This window comes from Heterocephalus glaber, unplaced genomic scaffold (assembly GCF_053883595.1).
Source record: "Heterocephalus glaber isolate CG9 unplaced genomic scaffold, H.glaber_assembly_v1.0 deba00000546, whole genome shotgun sequence".
NCBI lineage: Eukaryota > Metazoa > Chordata > Mammalia > Rodentia > Bathyergidae > Heterocephalus > Heterocephalus glaber.
Window position 1 is genome coordinate 29,546,222 of NW_028258147.1, and position 22,250 is coordinate 29,568,471.

The 22,250-nt window shown below is 33.0% G+C and overlaps 1 long non-coding RNA gene across 1 annotated transcript; it reads left to right on the forward strand.

Annotated features, from left to right (window-relative positions):
* Positions 1-1,978: 1,978 nt before the first annotated feature.
* Positions 1,979-21,751, forward strand: LOC101700865 (uncharacterized). The gene is made up of 3 exons (XR_206010.4): positions 1,979-2,176; positions 15,104-15,197; positions 21,547-21,751. It is a non-coding gene; the product is annotated as an uncharacterized LOC101700865 (long non-coding RNA).
* The last annotated feature ends 499 nt before the right edge of the window (positions 21,752-22,250 follow it).

The window sequence follows — 22,250 nt, forward strand, 5'->3', positions numbered from 1 at the left end:
ATAATCTCTTTTCATTTTAACTATGATATTGCAAATAATTAAATTTACCACAGAGAAATTAAGTAATTTATCAAAGCACCCTCTTTAGAAGCAATTCAGCTTGGACTTTTAAACTGTTTGCAAATACATATTCTTATGTAATTTAACTAAGCAACAATAATTCTCATACTTTTACATCTAATGATGCTTCTCATGCTTTTTACATGTGCCACAACCATTAAATGAGAAATTACTTTAGTGGTGCAAGCACTCTGGATTTTATGAACCAATACAATTAGAAAAAAAAGGGCTGAGTTTATATTTTTAGATTGAATGCAGTTTTTAGGGGAAAAAATATTGTTGTCAATATTTTTCTTTTGCTAAGGATTAATACAAATTTCAGATGAACTAAAAAACAGGTCCAAGAGCAAGAGTAGATTTTCTGACTCTTTGACAAAACACACTTTATTCATTTCTTTAGAAAAAAATGTTTACTTGAGAAAAATGGTATACAGATGCTCTTTATGGTGTTATATCCCAAGAAACCCAGCACAAACTGAAAATATTATAAATAAAAATGCATTTCATGTTCCCGACCTACTGAGTATCCTAACTTATCAACGTGTACACCATAGAGTAAAAGATATTTCACCTCATGACTGCATGGTGCTCTGGGAGCTGTATATAATGCTGAATATAATGAGAGTAGCTTACCATATATTGCTAACCCTGGAAAGGACCAAAATTCCAAGTACAATTTCTACTGATTGTGTATTGTTTTCACACCATTATAACTCGAAAAATTGTAAGCTGAACCATCACAAATCAGGGACCAGCTGTATATTTACAGAGTACAGCATGATGTTCCAAACTATGTATACATTGTGGAATGGCTAAATGAAGCTAATTAAAATATGCATTCGCTCATTTATTTATGTATTTATGTATTTATTTGTTTATTTTTTGTTGGTGAGATACCAATATGTTCATCAATAAATTCAAGTCAGAATTGTATTATGAGGGACATACTTCTTAAAAATTACTTAATGTAGTTCTCATTTTTCCTTTATTTGTTCAACTCTGCAATCCCACACAATGTATTGATTTCTCACATAATTTTAAGATGGAGATTCAAATGGATCACTATTTTTCATTGTGATTTATTTATATGTCTGAGTAGATAGTATGCCAGCTCCTGGAGAGAAAGGACCTGTTCTACGTGTGTATCTACATGTTGATACACAATCCCTTGTAGTTGCTGAATGAAGGAACAGTGTTCAAATATTTAAACAGGTGTACCAAAATTTATAATATCCTATATATTTCATATTCATTTATATCGTTACATATCCATGTATAGGACATGTATAATTTGGATAGTTCACTATTATACTTAAGACATTCAAAAATTCTAAATGACATTATTTTGAACAGTATAAAATGTTACACCTACCCATTTTTACATAGTATTGTTCCATAACCTGTAAACCTGAGTTCCTACACATATCCTCAAATTCTATTTAATGAAGCCATTTGCCAGAAAGTAATTCCAAGGCCAAGGAACACTGCATAATGGGAAAGTTTGGAGATCGGAGATGGGCAAACAGATCTGGATTTGATTGTCTAGCACTACCTGAGTGACTGGTGACTTGAGTTTTCTGTGATGTGGAGATTTTTAATACTATGCTTAGGGAACTGGTTTAAAGACCAGCGTAATGTACTTTAAAGCCTGGCAATTACAAAGGCTGATGAATGTTGGCAGTCACTTCATCTTTCTATATTTTCTTCCTCATTTGTAAACTAAATAAAGGCGTTTAATTTTTTTTACCCATTACGAGGTGTTGTTTTTTGTTTTGTTTTATTTATTTTGCAATTCAGAGTCTAAACAACGTAGTGAAACAAAAAATTCACCTATGTCAAAAGGACTGCTAAAATCGCCAGGAGCACCGGGAGGACCTCCAACATCCCAGCATTCCTCGCGCTGGTTCGGTAGCTCTTCCCCCTAGTCTCTATGGTAGCGCCTGTGTCGCTATCGGCGGTGACGGAAGCCGCTGAGGACAAGTGTGGGTTCCAAGTTACCTACTGTGCTGGTCTGTGAGGTACTGGCCTTGGAGGGTAGCGATGTCAGAGAAGAAGCAGCCGGTAGATTTGGGTCTCCTAGAGGAGGACGACGAATTCGAGGAGTTCCCTGCCGAAGGTAACGGCTGCCACTTCCCGGCTTCTGTGAGGGCGGTGACTCAGGCCTCTAGGTGAAATCGGTGCGGCCTCTTGGGCCTCCCGGGGGTGGGCGCCCCCAGGAAGTCTGCACCCCGGCGGCCGGCAATGGAAGCTCGGACGCGCAACTTCCCTTGGGCCTCGGCCTCGGCTCAGGATGTCACGATAGGATACTCTGGGGAGGAGCACGGTGAACTGGGTCCCAGCCCGGGGTCGGGGATATCTGGTCCTTTTCTCCACGCTTGAGTCTAGTTGCCCCTCACCTCGTGCTTGTCTACATAGCCTTTTTTCCTTACTTGCCGTTGGCTTAGTAGCTTTCTTTTGCCTCGAAACGTTTTCAGGATGAAATTGTCCCTAGCTATGCCAGTGCTGCTTCCTTCTAGGGTGTTACAAATGAAGCCTGAGTAGGATGGGATGATCACGTGTTGTGTACCTAATAATAATAGTTTTGACCTCCTGTTTATCACCGTTTTAGCGTTTTCAGGAGAACGTAAGTTAAGGGTTTGTAAGACCCTAAAACTTATACATTTTTACTAATATTAACAAGGAGATACTTTAGTTTTCCTACTATAGATAATAGCATATAGTTATTGGCTGCTCTGTTCTCAGAAATTTAAGTGGATTGCTTGAATTGACATATTTCATTTTGCACAAATATAGGAAATAGATACTAGTGTTGCTGTTTTTCAGGAAGAAACTGAAGTTTGGAGCAATTAAGAAACAGTCTCCTAACTGCCTAGAAATGATGAAACTTCATTTGGCACACCTGGACTGATTGGCACCAAAGCTCTCTAACTGCATTGCTTCTGCAACTGCCTTTGCCAGTTGGGTTTCAGAATTGACTACTTTCCTGGTTGTTTCCAGGAGGATTCCTGCTATTTACCTTATAAGAAAGTAGGATTACTATTGGGTAGTCTTTATAAAGGTAAATAGGAAGAGAATTGTGGCTAGAGGGATACACATCTGTTGGTGTCAATTAGCACGTCACAAAAATTGTCCTAAGTTGTATAGCCCACCGGGGTTTCATCATGTTTAAAATCATATAGCTGGACGATTTGTTCTATTTTTTTGATAGTGTATTCAGTTGTTTAGAGAAAGACAACATTAGCAGGCATAATACTCAGCACTTAAAACATGTATTTTTTGAGTATGAAATTCATAATACTAGTTTTTGGGGTTTTTTTAATCTGTTCAGTCTTTTTATTCAACTTCACTTTCAAGTCAGTTTATAGTCCTCTAACATGGAGCTATGTGGTAGAAAATTGGCTTATTGAGGGCAGTATCTTATTCTTATGTTCCAACTACATATTTCAGATAGTATTTATTATATAAGGCATGCTGTTAGACATTTAATTTACATTATATGGTCCAACATCACCACTCTGAGGAAACAAGCTCAGAGATTTTAAAAAATAAAAACATAGACTGCCTACAGCTTGTCAGATCAGAAAGGTTTTTTTGATTCCTGATCTAAAGTTCATTTACATTCCAGAAAGTGGCTGATATGTGATAGTTGGTCAATAAAACCTTACTGAATGAATCCACATTTAAAATAAGTAGTTGAGAACTGACTACTAATAAAGAATCTATATAGATAATTCTACTTGATAATTTACTTGATTTTATTCAGCAGTTTTCGTCAGCTTTTGTGTGTGTAGTTTTGTCCTCATTCTAACTTTATGTTGTAAGCTGCGATTTGTTCAAAAGTTACTAGTTACATACTGAGAAAAAAATCTCGTTAAAGTTAAAAGGGAAAGTGAAGAAAAAAAATTTTAACACAAAGGACTTACAGCAGACTGGGTTTATTAGCATTGAGTAACTCACTGTTTATTGATCTCCCAGAATATTTTTTTTTCTCCTTATAGAATATTTGAATGTGTATAATCCAATTCATTTAGGACACTTTCTATTTAGAATGAGAAGTAACATTTGAAATGGCTTTATTTTGTTCAGGCTTCTCTATATTCTCTGGTTTTCATCTAAATAGGTTTTCTTTAATTTGAAATAGTGAGAGTTTGCTAGATACAAAACTCTGGGTAAAACTATTAAGTACTTACTAGTGAAAACTACTCTGATAGATCCAAAAGGGGAAAAAACAACCTTGGAAAAGTAACACCAAAGAATTATTTATCTGTTTTTGACACATACACATTTTCTTTCATATCTTGATCTAGTCATGGTTTAGAGTCTCTGTTGCTGCTCAACAACAGATCAGTCTTGGCTTTGTTTAGGAGCCTGTTAGAAGCACAGCATCCTGTTTCTCAGCCTAGATCTACTGAATGAGTCTGGCTGTAATTTACCAAGATCCCTGAGATTTGTATGCACAGTTAGAGTTTGCAAAGCACAGCTTTAAAACAGTGGCCAATTTTGAATATTTGAATTTTTGGTTCAGTTAATGCTCTGATTTACTTATAAATTCTTTTCCGTTGGAAACATTCTTTTTCTTATGATTGTCATTATGGTGAGTATACCATTGACAAACTCACAGACAAAACAAATTAAAAGTGCTCTTATTAAGCCAGAATCTTTGCATTCTGTGGAAGTCTTTGAAATTTACAGAGGGTTTTTTTTTTTAAGTCTCAGGATGTTCTAAAGAAAGGATACTGATCACACTCTGGATAACTTGCAGTGTCGAGCCCTCATGCAAGTTATTATTGAAATTGTGTATTAAGGGTCTGAGTAATGGATTGTCCATCTTTTGGGAGTATTGTTGGTATATCTCATCCAAGGTGAAAACCTATTTGGTAGGATGTCAATTTAGTGACTTTAAAGAAAGGGAATTTTTACTTTCAAAAGGATGCTAAGATAATACATCTTCATGGAAACACCATTGTATTATGTGAATAGCTCTTCTTTAGTATGAAGTAAAACATCTAGAATGATTCTCTGAAGGTACAAGGGAACAAATCCTCCTTTTATCCTCTCTCCCTCATTATTTAGTCTGAATCTGTTATATTGGTAATTCCTCACAGTTATAATTTTAAAAATCATGTGTAAGATTTTTAATTCTCCAAATTCTTGACTAGTTAGATTAAGTGAGCAGCTTTATTAGGAAGACATTCAAAGTCCTGGGCATGAGTGATTTTGATATGTTTTTGGAGGCTCTGACATGGTTAGAATTTTAGAACCAGAGAGCAGCTTGGTCCGGAGATTTTATTTTTCATTCATATACATTTCAGTTTGTGTTATTAGAGTGGTGTCCAAATCTGAGGTACTTCATGATTTATTTGAAACTTTGAGTGCTTTTTTATGTTACACAGATACTGAAAGAATTTTATTTCCTTTCTTTGACAAGTAGACATGGGTTAAAGGTGAGAAGAAAACAAGTAGTTCTTTAGATTCTTTTCTTCTTGTACCAGAGGTAAGAGGCTTTATTTTCTTTGCTTTTTTAGAATATTTAAAATGAAATTGGGTTTCCCTGCAGGAGCAATAGTATTTCCAAGAGTATGCTGTTATACTAAATATTCTGTAAGTTTTCTATAACCTGTGAAACTAATATATACTCTGAAGAAATCAGGAACAAAGTACTACCCATCTCTTAATCCCACCCCACCTTGAGAAATTGTAGGATTCTGCTATTGTTGAGAAGGGAATCTGTCTTTTGAGGAAGACTATAGGCTGGTGATCCTCTAATGCTACCAGTGTTCGGGAATAACTGAGGCACTGTCACCTATGCTTAACAAAGTGGGATGTTTTATAGTGGTCAAAACACTAGAGAAATGTTTTGGGGCTATTACAGACCCTCGACAGGTGGGAGTATGAAAAAACTGCCAGCACTTAGTGGATAGAAGCCAAGGATTTTAAATGTGGACTATTCTTAGATAATTCTGCATATGAAAGAATTGTCCTGGGAAGAGTGCCCTTGAAAAATATTTAAATGAATATTGTATATAAACTGGTGGACTAAATTACCAATGGGCAGATTCTTTAGAATTTTAAATGCAGAAGGTACAGGACCAATGCAGACTTTTTCAGATACTGTGCTAGTCAGTTTACCTAAGGCCAAAGCAGGCTTCACTGTTTGACATTATTAAATGTAATATAATGAATATATAAATGATATCAAACATATAGGTTAGTTACAAAATGAAGCAAGAAATGGAAAACTCATGTCCTAACACTTGTAAAGAAAAAATATAATGAATGGCCGAGTACTTTTTAAATGTCCATTATTAGTAATTACATGCAAAAAGAATGTTTTTAAAATCCAGGATGGAATAAACATTATGAATATAGGATCAGACCTATATTTAAATAAACTTCTATGTCAACTTATGCTAATTACTTCTTTAAAAATATATGGACCGAGGGCCAGGAATGTAGCTCAGTGCCACCGCGCCTGCCTCACAAGCATAAGGTCCTGAGTTTGATCTCCAGTCCCCCCCCAAAAAAGTATATAGGCTGTTTGTGCAAATAACAGCTTAAAGAGTTGGAACGTATGAAAGAATATATATTGAAAAGTAAAATTACTGTTTGTCCCTACTTTCCCTCCCCAGAATTTTTCATGCTGTACTGGTAACCACTGTTTTTTTTTTCTGGTATTTTTCCAAATTTATATATGAATTGTGCCTGTTTGTATTATCCTTTAAATGCACAGCAGACAGTATTCTACATACTGTTCTCCTTCTTGTTTTTTATTTAATATATCTTAGACATGGTTTTGCATAAATGTAAAAATTTACCTTGTGCTTTATTATGTACTATACATGTTTAATAATCTATCTTACCTTGTCTTTTATTGGTAGGTATGTGGGTAATTTTTATTTTTTTATGTGTTTTCATATTACACTGCAGTGATTTTCTTACATCTTTTAATGAATGTTTTTGTGCTTACCTATAAGATAAACTCTTACAGAGGTAATTGCCAGATCAAATTTGCAGATTTCTTTTTATTTCTTTTAAAATATACTTATTTTGAAATAATTTCAAAATCACATAATAGTTGAAATTAAATTTTTCTCACAACCATTTGACTCCAGTTAGGCTTTCAGAATATTCCTGCTCCCATACCAAGTGGAATGAGCTGGAAAATATAATAGAGGTGTATGTTTATGTATAAAGCCATGAGTTCACACTAGTATATCCAATTTCAGTTCAACATCACAAGGTTTATTCTAGTTCCCCCCTTTTCACATTTATGATTCTCTTCTCCAGTAATAAGAAACCTGGCTACAATTATCTTAAATTTTGCCTGTATGTTCATTGTCTTCTCTATCGAATCTTTGCCACCCCCTCCCATGAGAGAGGCCTTTGTCATCTCATCTGGGTTCAGCGTTCTATGCCAGGCTACCATTTATTCTTTCCTCATTTTAGTATGAATGACTTTTCCATCCTGTCCAAGCTCTGACACACCAGCCACACCATGCTGTTCCTTTGTGGCAATTCTGTCTTTGATCAGCTTGGGCTCCGACACTTCATCTGGAACCAGGTGTATTTTAAATTTTGGCATACATTCTCAAATTGCCTTTGAGAAAGGTTATACCAACTTATATTTCCTTCCTTCTATAGTTAGCCTTTTCTCTAATGAGCTTGCTTATACCAGATACTAAACATTTTAGTTATTGCCAACCTGATAGATAAAAATGAAATCTGATTTTAATTTTGTTTGATTTTTTTAAAGATTCATCTTTATGTTTTTCCATGAATTGTTACCTTCTTAATCCTCAGTTTTCTTTACCTGTAATTTATAAAGTCATGAAAGGATTATGTGATTGTATTAGTCTGTTAGAGCTGCTATAACAAAATGCTTTTGACTGGATGGTTTAAACAATAGAAATTTATTTTCTCACCCAGTCTGGATGTTGGATAAGCAAAGATAAAGGTATTGGGATACTCAGATTCTATTGAGGGCTTTCTTCCTGCCTCACAGAAGGCTGGTTTCTTGCTGTTTCCTCTCTTGGGGTAAGTGAGACAATATGCTCTTTAGTCTCTTTGAAATCCTTCCATGGGACTCCACCATCATCACTTCATCCAGCCCTGTTTACCTCCTCAAAGACTTCATCTCCAAATTCAATCATATAGTCCATTGCAGTTAAAGCTTCAAAATAGGGAATTTGGGGTGATAACAAACATTTAGTCCTTAACAATGCTATATAAATTGCTTAACAGTTTGGCACAAAGTTTGTATCTAATAAATATTAGTCCTTTTTATTTTTTCTTCTTTTATTATTTGTACTTAGGGGTTTGCATTTTAGATAGTTTGATATTTATTTAGAATTTTAACTATTTCTGGCAACTATTTCAATTACTAATTTTGAGTATATCCCAAATTAAGCTTGCTGAATTTGTAGGTTAATTGATTAGTTTTCTTGTATTAAAAACTTCTTAAAAACATTGCTATTAAATGTTTCCCTGAGGTATTTTAAGCAGTAATGTGGTTATTGATATAAAGTTTAAATACACAAAAGACACGAAGTCATATGTGTATATAAACATACATTGTTTAGGGATGCATACAAATCAGAATGAGAAACTCTTAAATCTAGATTCTGGTGCTTGGGAGGGGGAAATGAAATGAAATGTTTTTCTGTTTTACTAAACAGAAAAACAATTCTTTGAAAACCAGTTAGCTATTTTATGGTTCTATTGAATGAGCAAGCATTAAGCAGTTGCAATTTAAATAGTGTTTAATATTACTACTTGATTGTTAAACATTACTCAACTCATTGAAAAATGTAATAAACTGTAAAAACACTAAAAATAAAACTTTTGAGAACTACATACTCCTTTTTTGAAGTATTTAAAATTCATCAAATACTATATCTTTCCAGTTATGTGAGGTAGAAATGTTACTGCTTTTATTCTGAAACATCTTCTCTCAACCCTTGGACTCCCTTGTAGTGGTTTAGCACATGATAATAGAATTTACATGCATTGTAGCTTACATATATCCTACCATATATGTACAGTATGAAGGATTTGTAATTGCTGGAAATACTATTTTGGAATATTAAGCTCTTAATAGTTAAACTTTACATAAAAAGTTCTATATATAAACTCAGTAAGATATTTAAAGTTTCCCTCTAAAAGAGATGACATTCTAATTTGGCAGTGTGAACATTAATTTTATTAATATTCTTATTAAATAATTAAAATGCCTAATAAAAAGGTATTTCTCCTTCCTTATCTGTGGTGATTTCAAGAATGGTATGGTATTAACACACTTTGGGGCATTTTACTTGTAGGGGTAAAGATACCAGGGTTTAAAATTATAAGATGACTAATAATGAATTTGATCCAGCATTTCTGTCTTTATATAATCTCAGTGGTATTACAATTATGAAGTATCATGTGTATAATACCAAAGAAGTATAGAACTGTTGTTATGAATCTTTTTGCATGTGCTCTTCCTAAAACCTTGCCCACACAATTGTTTTTTTCCCCCTTTATGACCCAATGTTTTTCTCAGAATTTTATTTTTACTTCATTCCTTTGTTTGTTTGTTTGTTTGTTTTTTTGGTACTGGGGATTGAACTGGGGACCTTGTGCTTTTGAGGCAGACAATGGAACTACTGAGCTAAATCCCCAGCCCACTTTATTCCTTTCTTTTGCCTGCCATTTGGGAGAAATGCTTTATCCTTGTGTCAAATGGTCATCACTATTAAACTTGATAAAATAAAAATTGTACAACTCTTGAAAAAGAAGACACTGTTAAAATCTAGTATATTCTGTAAAGAATTTTGACTTTTTCCAAGTAAGACTTGGTATTCCATAATATAACTTATTAGCTCAGTTTTATTTCTTGTCAGTAATTCTCTGAGGCATTTGCCTATAGAGAAGCAAGTACAGTATGGTTTTCTTTTCCTCTTATGAAGTTGAAGTAAAGCTAGCATGGATATATTTAACATTAAATAATAACAATATTGAAACCAGTGTTTTAAGTCAAATCATAATTAGATTAAAAGTTTTAGGGGCTCTGTAATTTTACTGTTCCTGGAAAAAGGCAATTGCTCTAGAAGAACAGGGCTCTACAAGTGTGTTTCAAAGACTTACAAGGTTAGCAGAAATTAGTATTTGAAATTAGTGTCAAATATTCATTATTTCATATTTCTAACCTGCATCTTTTGACACATCATTTTCTTTTTAGGGACCAATGTGGATGGAAACTACCCATTTAAGTTTAGGAAGGTGTTTAGTTGGAAGTAGGCCAGGTTTGACTGCAGGCTTGATATCTTAGAACCTTAAAACATTTAAATATCTGTGAAACAGATAATTAATTTGACAGTTCTTGCTTCCAGGCTTGACCAAATAGCTTATGTAAAGTCTGCAGATTGGGGAATAATGGTAGAAAAAAAGTTAATGAAATATTTTCTCATAAGGCAGTTTTCATCTGTTTTATGATAGTGGTGATGGTGATGGTTTCAAACAAAAAAAGGTATGATTAATCTTTAAGGCTTTCTCTGTCTTCAAAAATCATTGCATTTTGTTTCAGTTTTGATAATATTGGATATTGAACCCAGTGCCTTGCATATGCTAGGAAAGCGGTCTACCACTGAATTCTTATCCTCACCCTTTTTTATTTTACTTTGAGACAAGGTTTCCCTGAGTTGCCCAGGTTGGCCTTGAACTTGGCAGTCTTTCTAGCTCAGCCACCAGTGTAGCTGAGATGCAGTTATGTACCACCACACTTGGCTTATAATGTAGTTTAATAAAGTAGTTCCATATGAATTTTTTTTATATATACAGGAAGGCTTTCATGTTATTAAAACTGGAAATGGGCCGGAGATATAGCTCAGGGATGCTGCATCTGCCTGGCAAGCACAAGGTCTTGAGTTCGATCATTGGTACGGGGAGCGGTGGGGGAGCTTAAAACTAAAAGTAATCCTAACTGTCCAGTAAGATTATTAGATAGTAACACTGAAGGGAATGTGGAGGAATAAAGGATAATAGGCTTAGTTGTTGCATTGCAGGTTTGACATTTAAGAATCTAGATTTTATAAATGATAAATTTGACTTTATTTAAAGTACTTTATTCAGTTTAAAAAATCAAAACTACTTCATTGACTTCTGGTGATTTAGTGTTACAGAGATACAACCTACTGTGTGAATTGCAGGTCCTTTTTAACTTAAAATTTGATCTTAGGCTATAACCCAAACCACCTTTACCTAATGTTCCTCTCATATATATTTAGTAAGGGAACAGAGAAAAGACTGCAGTCCATGGAGAGAATAATCTCCAAAACTGATGTAATGGTAGTAAGAATAGGGAGAGGGTAACTCTAGAGATTCTTGGTAGTTGAAATGGGAAATATATGATTGTGATAATTGAAAAAGGAAGATAAGATGCCTCCCAAATTTCTAGTGTTTCTTTTCGGGGACAGGTAAAATTGACCTGTTCTTAAATTATGGTGATGATATGTATCCCATTTTAAAGAAATAATGTATATAATATAATTGGGATATAATAATACCCATATTATAAGCCATTCTTGAGTAGCTTTAAATCTACATGTAATAAGGAAGGCCTGAATGACACCTCTTGTTACTTATTTTTCTTCTTAGGTTGAAATGTTCTTAGCCATGTTTTATAATAGGTGACTACTAAGATGAAATAATGGCTAGGAAATATTGAAGAGAGTTTATAATTCATAATTACTGGTTTGGGAATCAAAAATATAGAAGATCTTATTTTTTTATTGCTACATTTGTGTAGTATATCTTTACATTGCTTGTGGGGCATTGATATATGTACTTAGTATATCTTTTTTGTTTGTTTCTTGAGACAGGGTCTCACTGTGTAGCCCAGGCTGGTCTTGAACTCATGGCAACCCTCCTGCCTCAGCCTTCTGAGTGCTGGGATTGCAGGTGTGCACCACCACACTTGGCCATAATAATTTTAACTCTTTATTCCATCCCCTTTCCCATTTCCCATCTATCTCTTGATCCTCTTCCTTTTTAAAAAACTTTTCTATGTTTGCAGTATGAGATCTTAGTATTATGATCTAGAGTTATACTGTGTTTTTCATAGTCATGTTGTGTGTATGCTAAGGTATTATTTGTAATTTAGGGTTGTGAAGTTAAAGAATGCCTAAGTTTCTCAGACACTAATAATGAGCATAGATTTAGTAAATGATAATTGTGATTATATAAAATGCCAATGTTGTGATAAAGATACATGCAAAGTTTCTAGAGGAGGTGATTTTCAGGCTGATTTTTTAAAAAAACTTTTTCTTATATTTAAATTTCAAAACATTTTAACTCCATAGAAAAGAGGACTACAGACACTTAGATTCTTAGATTGTTAACACTCATTTTTGCTCATACGCAATGATATGAGTATCAAATATATATGAGAACAATTTGTGAGTAAGCCGTTAATAAAATGACATGATTAAAATATGCATGCCTTCATTAGGATATTCTCTAAAATTATTTCACAATCATGCCTAAGAAAATTAACATTAAGTCATTAATATCTAAAATACAGTCCATATTCAAATTTTACTAGTTGTTTAAAACAAACAAGTCTCACTTTTCTCCTAGTCTTGTGTTTTCAGTTTGTTTTTGTGTCATTATTTGGTTGTTGGTATCACTTTTGTCCTTTTAAATCTAACAGTTGCCATCCATTTTTGTTGTTTGATTTTTCATGACGTCGACTAGTTATTTGAAAAGTTCAGTTTTAGAAAGTTCGACCTTCTGGATTTGTTTGATAGTTTCCTTGTGATTAGATTTAGATCAACTTCGTTAGTAATTACTGAGTATCACATAATTACTACATCACATCAAGAAACATAAGTCAAGCTGTCCTAATTTATTGATGATGCTAATAAGTTTGTTTATTGGATTAAGATGGTGACCTCTGTGTCTGTCTCACCCTTTGTAATGAATCTATCCTGTTAACCAACCATTTTTGCACCCCATAATTTTAATATCAATCATTGATCCTTACCTGTGTTACATCGAGGGCTTGCAAAATAGTAATTTTCTAATTCTGTCATTATTTTCGTATTTATTCAGCTGGGGACTATAAAGAAGGAATTCCCATCTTCTCTCTTTCTGTCAATTATTGCTATGGATTTTTAAAACTTCATTGTTCCTTTATGCCAGTTTCTGCCATTAAAAAATCCTGATTTGCCTAGTAAGTTCCATGTCCCAGATTAGAAATTAACCATTTCTTTTTGGAGTCATGGTTTCTCTTAATAGAGGAATGAATGAATATTTGAACCAAATTCAACATAGGTAGAAGTCAGACCAATTAGTAGGTTCAGAAGATGGCACAGAAAGATGAGCAGGATGAAATGTTTGATGAGTACAGAATCTTAAGCAATTTTAAAATATGAAGCATAATGTTAAGGAGTTAAGTAAACAATGATCTTGTGGGTCATTCTTTATTGCAGTTTTAACATGGGGGAATGTGTGGGAGAGAATAATTCAAACCACATGGCCAACATGAAGTTATCTCAGTGGATTTGAATATTAAATAACAATTATTTTAGAACAAATACATTATGTAGTATAATATTTGTGTGTGTGTTAAAATGTAAAGCTATGTCAAAACTGTAGGAAGTGGGTCAACCCAAGGAGGAGAAGAACATTATATACATACTCTCTTGAATCTAGGATAGTTAATTTGGTGTATTTAAAATGAAAAGAAATCATAGGGGCGTTAGCCTAGAGACTAGATATTTGTCGAGATCAAGAGAATAGAAGCAAGAACCTGTTGAAGTAATATTGCTTTGTATAGGTGAGAAAAGATAATGTGATAGTCTGATCTACAGCAGAGGTAATAGGGATAGAGAAACGGATTGATATGAGAATGACTGGGGATGAAGGGTACAGGACTGGATCACAGATAGAGAAAAAAGTTTGTGATGACTCACCTGGCCCTTAGTAAGACTGATTGACTATTTTTGTGATTTTCCTTAGTTAGGCTAAGAGAACATGTTGCTTGAGGGTGGGAGTAACTGAAGATAATGAGTTAAGTTTTGGTGGTATTGAATTTGGACCCTGTAGATAGTTATATGTAGAATTCTAAAGTTTAAGGAAGACTTCTGCTGTGGTGACAGATTTGAAAATCAGTGTGCTACTAAAATAAATCACTCTGAGGCACTGAAGGAGAGCGTGGAGCATGGATGAATTCCTAGTTCAGACATTCAGTTCTAAAGAATTAATATTCAAGAGCATATGGGAAGGAATATATAGAGACAATTTATGTTTCACCTTTGTTATGCCCATTGGTTTCTGAAATAGAAGTAATAACTAGAGATGTTGTTATAGGAAAACCATTGTATTGATACTTAGTTCTTTTCTAATTGTATACCTAGTGCTCTTAGTGTTACTTTCTCAATAACTATTCCTTACTCCAGTACTAGAATGCCTAAAGATACTAGTTTACATGTTCATTTTCTATTTTAAACAAAAGCTGAAATTTTATTCTAAACCGTCCCTCTACCCAAAAGGGATAGAAGAACAAAATTTAGAAAACTAAAAACTGCAACATTCTACCTTACACATATTTGTACTTTTCCTTCCTTTAAGAATCTGAATTTTATATTGATATTAATAACCAGATACTAGTGTTGGCTCATAATATCTGTATATAAGTTCTTGTCCTTTTTATGTTGATATCAACCTGCTACTCAGCTTGCTTTATGGCTGTTACTGCTGTTTTGAAAGATTATAAAATATACCTTTTAAAAATCAGCTCAAAGAAAAAAAGAACCAGTGAAGTAAATGACCTCCTAAAATCGAAAGGTTTCATGGCAAGGGGAGGTTTTTATATGAATGTCTATTTTAGATTATCTGCAAATTCAAGAATTGAGAACAAGACAGCAGAAATTTTGAGATTTGAGAAGATGCTTTCTTCACATGGATCTGGCATTAGCTGTATTTGAATTGTGAGAGTGTCCAATGGTTTTTATGTTTGTAGAAATAATGTATGGGATGCATTTAGACATCTCTGTGTTTTTAGACTGGGCTGGTTTGGATGAAGATGAAGATGCCCATGTCTGGGAAGATAACTGGGATGATGACAATGTAGAGGATGACTTCTCTAATCAGTTACGGTAAGCTCTAAGCCAGATTTTTATGATAGCTCAGTATTATAAGTTTGGAATATGTAACTTACATAGTCTATCTCTTAAAAGATACTTAATCTTTGAAATAGATTTTTGTATAATGTAAGCAAGACATTACCTTCATCTTCTGGGTTTCTAAACATGAATACTTTGTGTAATTGTATACAACTTTTGTTCTTTCTAGTCTTTTGGCAAATATAGTTAAGTAGAAGCATATTTCCTGTTCTTGTTTTTAAAAATCTTCATTAGTTTAAATCTATCAGTGTAAATTTTCTACCAATATTGAATAATTCAGCAAAAATTAAAACAGAGTTTGGGGGACCCAAAAGATTGGTGATTCTTGAAATGAATTGTAGATTAGGATTGTTGGGGTATACTTTTTCATATTCATATAGAAATCTACCTAATTTTATTTATTGACAAAATTCATATAACATAAAATTAATCCTTTTAAGACTACAGTTCAGTGACATTTAGTACATTGACAATATTGTGAAATCATCTTTCTGTATAGTTCTAATATTTTCAGCATCCCAAAAGAAAATACTATCCTCATTAAGCAGTGACTGCCATATGCAGTCACTTTCCCCTACCAACTGCTAATATGTTTTCTGTCTGTCTGGATTTGCCTGTTTTGGACTTTTATATAAATGTCCTTGTATGTCTGCCTTCTTCCATTTAACATAATGTTTTCAAAGTCCATCTGTGTAGTAGTATGTGATCAATATTTTATTTCTTTTTAATGGCTCAATAATAGTCCATGGTATGGATATGCCATATTGTATTTATCAGAAGTAGAATTGCTGGGCTTAACGGTAATTCTAGGTTTAACTTTTTGAAGAACTGTTGAAACTGTTTTCTACAGTGGCAGAAAAATTTTACATTCATACCAACAATGTGTGAAAGGTTCCAATCTTTTCACATATTCACCAAAATATTTTTCATTAAAAAAAAACGATAGCCGTAAGTGGAAGGGTATAAAATATGTCTCTGTGGTTTTGATTTTAATTTCCCTAATTACTAACTTTTTCATATGTACTTGACTATTTGCCTGTCATCTTTGGAGAAATGTTTATTAGAGTCCTTTTCTTATTTAAAAATAGTGATTTTTTTTTATTATTACTGAATTGTGAGATGTCTACACACGTTTTGGCACCAAAATTTTATCAAATCCATGACATGCAAATGTTTTCTTTGTTTCTTTAGGCTGTCTTCATGTTACTGTCCTTTGCACAAAAGTTTTTAATTTTGAAAAAGCCTGATATATCTCTTTTTTCTTTTTAACCTGTGCTTTTTCTTTTTTACATGTGCTTTTGGTGTCGTACTTAATAATCCATTGATGAATTCATGATAGTTAAGTGTTTTCTTGTAAATTTTATAGTTTTAGCTCTTAAATTTAGAACTTCAATCCATTTTGAGTTAATTTTTATAGATCATGTATGATAAAGGTCTAACTCATTGTTTTTCATGTTGGTAGCCAGTTATCACAGCACCATTTGTTGAGTAGACATTTCTTCACCTCCTAATTTTATTATGATTCAACCTATGTTTATCTATCTTGGCTGCAAGGATATATAAATAGATTGCCACATGCTTGCTCAAATCAAGCTACAGAAGATCTGTTGTTCAAAAGGGAAGTGAAATAATTTATAATAAATTTTTTAAATTTAATTTTAATAGTGATACAATAGTACCTATTTTCTACTACATTTTAAAAAATTGATTTAAAACACCTCCATTCTAAAGACTTTTTAGAATTTTGCTGGAGAGTGATAATTTTACCATCTCCTTTCTCCTCATTTTAGAAGTAGTACAATTTACTTTGCACTGTTATTCTGATACCTTTACAATTTCCATGATATTCTTAAAGATTATTAACTCAGGTTTTTTATGTTATCTTTTTTTTAATTTTTCCTTGAGATATAATTATCCACAAGCTTGAAAATTTAAGCTATTTTATTACAGTTTGGAGTTACCTCAACTTAGTTTTTAATTTGTCTTTTTGATGTATTTCCTTTTACAGTTTTATATACAAGATAAGAATACATAGCTGCTGAACAATAATACTTCTTTTCTAAAATCTGTTAATGTTAAACTATCTATTCCAACCATTGAACCCATCTTTTGTCATGATGTTTCACCAAAATATAGCTCTTAAAAAGCTCTTTTTTTTTTTTTTGTGGATCTGTTTACTCTGGGATGAAGTTAATTCTATATAAGGAAGAATATGCACTTTGTGTTTGCATTGTGTTTTATACCATTTTAAAATTGAGCCACATCAGAGAACATCTTGCCACCTTTCTTCTAAAATATGTATCTCTGTTATCTTCCTCATTGGAAGCATATTGAGCTATAAATTGTCAGGCTTTCCAATGCTGTTAAGTCCTATTCCATATTTTTAATCATGGATCAGTTTTTTTTCTTTTCTGGTGCCTTCTTGAAATTTTTAAAATTAAGGCTAAATGAGGTTTTCTTCCTCATTGCCATTCAAAAGAGAGTCACAGTTCTTCAGAGGGCTATTTTTTTTTTCTCTTGTTTCTTTCATTCATTATATGATGGCAGCTTTCTCTTAGAAATTACTCAAGAGATTATTGATATTACGATTTTTATCAGAGGGCTTGTCATAGTAAATGTATCGATAATTGAATTTCATACCAGTTTTGCTTCTTGCCTTTTTACTGCCTTAAAAATAGAGCTTCATCTACATACTGTATTCTTTGTGACTGTTTTTGTTTTGTTTTTTTAATATACCTCTCAGTGCTCTTTTTTTCCTCTGTTGTGTTCCTGCCTTTGGGCCCCTAGAATTCCATGTGTGTATAAACTGTGATATATCCATTAGCGATAAAGTGTCTGCTTTTTATTTCTCTACTTAAGCCATGGTTTTTAGCTAAGGTTATTGATGTTATCTGTGGTGCTGTCAAACAGAACTTACTGTAGTGATGGAAATGTTCTTTAAGCTGTACAGTACAGAAGCCACTAATCACATATGGATTTCAAGCACATAAAATATGACTAGTGCAGATGAAGAGCGAGAATTTTCAAATTTAAATAGCCACATAAAAGTGGATATGGGGGTACATGCCTGTAGTCCCAGCATTCTGAGGCTGAGGCAGGAGGATCACAAGTATGAGCTCAGCCTGGGCATCTGACTGACTTAGACCCTTGCCTCAAAAAGTTAAAAAAAGGAATGGGGATACAGCTCAGTGCATAGGCTCTGGGTTCAATCCCCAATATTACCAAAAAAAAAAAAAAAGCCACATATAACTACCATATTGAGCAGCACAGCCATAAACAATCCTTCCTTTAACTAATTGGTATTGATTAATAAGTTGTTAATCTTGATCTTTGTATAATGTGTGGAGGCCCTCACTGTAGTATTATGAGTCATGGTAAAGAACTTATTTTACTGTTTTCTGACCTTGGTCAATACTAATTCCATCTAACTTTGGAGAGGCGGCTGATATTTTACTGGGTTCCAACCCTGGATCTACCTCTTATTTAGCTACACATATCTTGAACAAGTCATTCTGCCTTCCTGTGACTCGCTTTTCTCACATAAAAAAGGCAGATAATTAGGACTTTACTCATTGGGTTATTATAAAGATTAAGTTAATATATGTAAAATATTTAGAATATGGTTTGTGTTAAAGAGAAATTCTCAATCTAGCAGGCTGCCCACTTGCCATTTTCTCTTTTTCTCATTCAATGTAATGACCTTGAACAAATAGAAATACATTAAGGCCATCTGTATCTTCCAAGAACTAAGAATCACTATTTTTTTGTTGCTCTGACCTGATCATTTGTTTCTGTGTATATATGATAGAAAATTAGGTACTTTTCCTGACACTGCATCTTACATAAAAACTCCAAGAAACCCTATAGTTTGTGATTTACCATATCAGATACAATCACAGTAATAAAGCTGAGAGCCTCCTTGTTGCTATTAGCGTTTTTCTTGTTTTCTTTGCAAAAGGAAAGCTGTTGGTTTTGTTTCAAATAGTCTCCATTCACTGTCTTCTATAAAACCATTCTAGGTATTACAAATTTCTTCCCGCTTGTCTTTTTTGAATTTTTTTCATTCAGTCTGTATTAATAATATTAGTATTTTTGTTTTGTACTTAGTGCCCTCAGTTTATTTTTCTTTTGGTTTAATATGCTTTTAAATCCTAGGAAAGAACTTTGTATTTTCTCTGAGAATTTAGTTGATAGCACTTCAATCTCCTTTGTGTTTACAGTTTATAAATGTAATTGGTGACCACCTCCCATCAGGAAGGTAAATATGCACAAACCTGGAGGATAAATTTGGTCTATTTAACTCTTAGGTTGAATGCTAGTGGATTTTATTTTTGTTGTTGTTGTTAAAAGAAGAAAAAGTGAATAATCAATAGTGAATGTGTAAAAGGAAAAAAAGCTAATGTTTAAGAAAGTTTTACAAAAAGTATAAACTTTTAGTATAAGATAAAATTCAAAGAAAATTATGAAATTCCCATAAGATTGGTAACAATAGTTTTTCTAGGAAACATTTAAGGCACTTTCTGTGATCAACAAAAATAGAAGCTTTTAGCTTTTCCCTTCAACCTAGTTCTTATTTTAATACTGCATTACATGTGTATAACTTCCTCTGATTTAAATAGCTCTCAAAACAAAGGAGATAAGTTGTTATATATGAAAGACAGACATTAAAATCTTCCAGTTTCCTAAGGGGAAGGGAAGGAGCCCAAATGAAACAATTTAAATTTAGCAAAAGAAAGACTGCAGTCAGAGACTTGCACTGGGCTCTTCGAATCCAGTGTTTGTACTGCTAGCCTACTCGGAGCTCTTCACACAAATAGTCTGGCTTTGATAAAATTCATGGAAATTAGGTCAGTATTTCTCTTATAAATAACTAAAATATTAAAATGAAGCAGTTTAGAGAAATGAATAATAAATATTATACATCATTCCTACCATGCGATTTTTGCATTATACTTAAATGGTATCTAAGCCAAATTGTACTTGAAATGTCTTTATCTTCCTGGATATAATGTACAGAGCATATTAATCATTCTGTACTTTTACACAATGTTTTGTTGTAGACTTTTCCTCCAGTTTTCTCATGCACTATTAGAAAGTCTGAATTGAAGTAGATATATCATTTAAAATAGTTGAAGTTGATTACACAGTTAAACTTCTTTATACAAATGTTTTATACAAAGCAGATCAGCAATTGAGGTTGACATTCTCAAAGTATGACTGAAATTTCAGGTTGGATAAGTTATTTAAAATGAAATAAAGTATCTTTTCAATGCATATTTGTACATAAATTTTTTATATTTTTATCTACATTTGAAATTAGGTAAAATTTTGTTTGCTATTTTATGACATTTATTCTATTTATTTTGACTACATATGGGTAATACAAAAAAATTCTCACACTTCCTTAAATTGGATTAAAATTTTTTTCTTGGTTAGAACAATAGTTACATGTCAATATGGAAACAATCTGCTTCTTCCTTCTGTGTGTATAACTGTAATACTTGTTATGATGATTATAAAATCCTTAAAGATTTGATACTAATATGTACTTACCACTAAGATTAATGATTCTTAAAGTTTATATATAAGGGGTTGGGGGCAGAGCTGGTAGAGCACCTGGTAGGCCTGTCTGAAGCCTTGAGTTCAGTCCCTGGCACCACCAAATCAAAAATAAACAAAATTTTGCATTTATTTGTTAGGAACAAAACACTTGTATAGTGTTTAGGAGGTATTTGGAGGATAGTGGTAAATCCCTTAAGTTTCTTCCATAAATAGATTTATAGGAAAATTAAGGAAGAAAGTGATTCACATCATTTCCTTTGTACATGTTTCTTTTCTAAAATAAACGCATGTGGTAATATTTTAAGTTGATGCCTTAGGCTTAGTTCATTGATTTAGAGTGAGTCATTTTCATAGATACCAATGGACCTTCATTACAAACATTCGTAGTTGCAAACAAATCATGGAAGTAGCTCATGTGTCTGCCAGACATTGTCACAGTTGTGCTGCTGTGTGCTGCTGTACAGTGTAATAGTGTACAGTAGTACAGAGCTCAATGAGAGCCTAGGATGTCCAGAAGCAAGAAGAAGAGTAGTGATAATGTGAAGGACACTATTAGTACATGCAAAGCAATATTCATAGAAACAAATGTGAAAATACAGTGTAAGACTAACTTTCAAACAAATCTGACTTACAAACATTCTTCCAGAATGGAACTTGTTTGTAAGTCGTGGACTTAATATTTATAAATTGTATTATTTTTTAAAAACATATTTTTTGACATCATAAAGAAATGCCTACTGTTCTTTATGTTTTATTGTAGAGCTGAACTAGAGAAACATGGTTATAAGATGGAGACTTCGTAGCAGCCAGAAGATAGCAGCCAGAAGAAGTGTTGAAGTACCCTCAGTTTGAACTGTGTACTAAATTCTAGGACAAAGAACCAGGATGGAATGCTTTTAAAAATATGTTTATTTCATTATTTGCTTGAATTTTTTTGTAACAAAAAAATAAATGTTTTGATGAAATCTTGGTTTGGTTCAGTCTTAATCTTTTGCTGTTTAATCGTTAGTTTTATACTTATGCTTTTACAGAGCCTTATTCTATTGAGACAGTAAAATTCTATATTATGATTTATTTTTTTTTTGGTAATGTTCAGTAGGACTCTTGTTAAATGATCTGGGCTTAGAATTCATCTGATTACCAATTCAGTACTTTTCTTAAGCTGCAACAACATTTCTTAAGCTGCAACACGTAAATGTTAGTCCAATTTTATGAAGTACTTCTTTTATATTACATTAAACCTTAATGTCCTCTATATTTTGATAGCTTAGGTAACATTTAGTGACATTTACAAAGTGACCCTTCAAAACCTGTGGGGGTTTTTAGCTCATTAATTTATGTGAAAATAAAATTTCATAACAAAATAACAATTGACTAAGAATAATTAATACACTTTGTATGCTGCTGCTGAAAAGTTTCACAGAAAAAAAAAAGCCCATCCACGGGGCAGCCCACTCCTAGCCG